Consider the following 2,363-nt stretch of genomic DNA (forward strand, 5'->3'; position numbering starts at 1 on the left):
AGCCTCTGATGGAGGCTGAGTTGGAGCACGGCATAATGTAGGCCGAGGTGGAGCACGACCTGTTGTAGGCCGAGGTGGAGCACGGGCTGATGGAGGCCGAGGTGTAAGCACGGCCTGATGTAGGCCAAGGTGGAGCACAACATCAAATTCTAATTTTTTTTTTGAAAAAATTTTCTCTTGAAAGTTTATAGGAAGATATGGTCATTTTCTACTCTAAGTTTGAAAATTCTTCAAGTCTAAAATATCCAACATGTAATCCTTCATATTGTCATCATTGCCGGGGGGTGACAAAATTCGGTCTCTACAGGTCATTACACACCTTGGTGAAGATTGGTGGCCTATACTTCTTAAAAGACTCCACCACCTTTGCCGTAGTGGTGGATGGTGGATGATAAGGTGGATAAGCCGGATAGTAGGGATAGGGTGGAGGCATCATAAATGGTGGAGTACCATATGGTGGAACCGAGGGGTACTTCCCGGTTGATCTTGAGGTACAACCCGAGTCAGTGTTCCTCCAGATTGCACTCCAATACCTGACCCCATGAGAGGGTCCTATGGAATAAACCCTCTAGGAGGTTGACCCTGTAAAGTAAGGTTCAAGTATTTTTGCATAGCAGCCATGAAATTTTGTTGCTGCTAAAGCAGCAACTGCTGCTGAAAGGCCCCTTGCGACTGTTGTATGAGGGTCGCCACATCACCATGACATGTGGGGGACCTGGGATTTCATCCACGGGTGGGTTACCCTAAAATTCCTCCAGATTATGATCCACTTGTGGTGGTGGATGTGAGGATTGCCCCATGGGTCAAGGCCCATGGTAAATGGGTGGTCGACCACGAGAGGTACTATGGGCATGACCACCGGATTTGGTGCATAGCATGGTGTTCTATACCTGGATTATTCCAAAATGTAAGCATTGATTGAGTGCCACGACATTTATATACATACATTCACAATCAAATGCATTTTATTTCACAAGTTACATTGATGCACCATACCACATGATCAAATGCACCCGCAATTATTTATTCAATACATAGTTCGGTCTCACAACGATTCTTAATTACACGGCAAAACACCTCTATTGGTGTCTGATTGGGGCCCCTTAAGCATGAGATAGGAAAAATTTTAGACTTAGGCCATCTTGGGCCTTGATGCCCAAACCGACGGGCAAAACTGGCGAGCAAGGTCAGGATGGGGTCCGTCGATCTCGTCCGAGACAGTTTAAAAAGAGGTTTTAAAATCCTTTTTCCAACTTTCTCTTTCTTCTTTCCAAACTATGGCTAGGGCAATTTGAGGGACCTATCCCCCGCTTCAACTCATGATCTCACTCAAGGAATCATTGTTCAACTCTTCTCCACCTTCTCAAATCTTCAAGTAGGTTCTCTTTTCTCTTTGAAAATCATGTTTTTTGGTGTTCTCTTGCCATAGAACTTTAAATCTCTTCGTATACTTCATTTTCTCCATGGAATGTTTATTTTCTTGGCAATATGGTGTTCCATTTATGCTTTCCATGGTTTATTGGCCTTGATTGACCGATTATAAAGAGGAAATCTCAATTTCTTGCCATAATTTCTCTGTTTTAGGGTTTTCCTTCTCATTTCACTTATTTCTTGCAAATGTATGATTCAAATAACACTACTCACTCTCAATGCACACACCCATCAGTAGAGAAATCATTTCCATTCATGTGTGCTTAGGGTCCTCTTCATTTGCTATGAATTTCCCTTTTATAGTCGAGATCCTTTGAACATTTGGCGGTTTTCCTCATTTTCCTTCCTTTTTCTTATGCATAATGGATTTGGCTATGTCCACCTCCACCAATTTGTAGTATATTTGTCACAAAAGAATTTTCTTGCAAAAATATATGAGTTTTCCCCAATTTACTATTTTGGGGCTCCCATCCATCCTCTCTCATTTATTTAGACTTCTTGCTATGATTTTTGCTTATTGCCCTCTATTCAACTGTATTTGGGCATTTAGTAGTTCGTTTCATCCATATGCTTCATTTCCATGTATTTATTGCATTTAGATCTTTGAGGAAATATCCTTACCCACACTTTCTTTCATCTACATTTATTTGATGAGCATCATTGACTCATCTAACAATACATACCCTTCTTTACTTCTCTCAATTTCACCACTTAACATCATTGCATTTCGACATTGATCATTGCACTTTGGGGTTTTATCACTCATGTCACTTCTCATAGGGTTCATCTCACCCCCCCCCCTTTTTTAAAATATTGCTTATCACATTCTCTTCATTTCCTCTGTTCATTACACTTACGCATCTCCTTGATGTTTTCAGGATGTCTTCCAGGAAAGGCAAGGAGGTAGCCTTCTCCCCCAAAAGGAGGAAGAC

The sequence above is a fragment of the Macadamia integrifolia genome, chromosome 11, assembly GCF_013358625.1.
Source record: "Macadamia integrifolia cultivar HAES 741 chromosome 11, SCU_Mint_v3, whole genome shotgun sequence".
Lineage (NCBI taxonomy): Eukaryota > Viridiplantae > Streptophyta > Magnoliopsida > Proteales > Proteaceae > Macadamia > Macadamia integrifolia.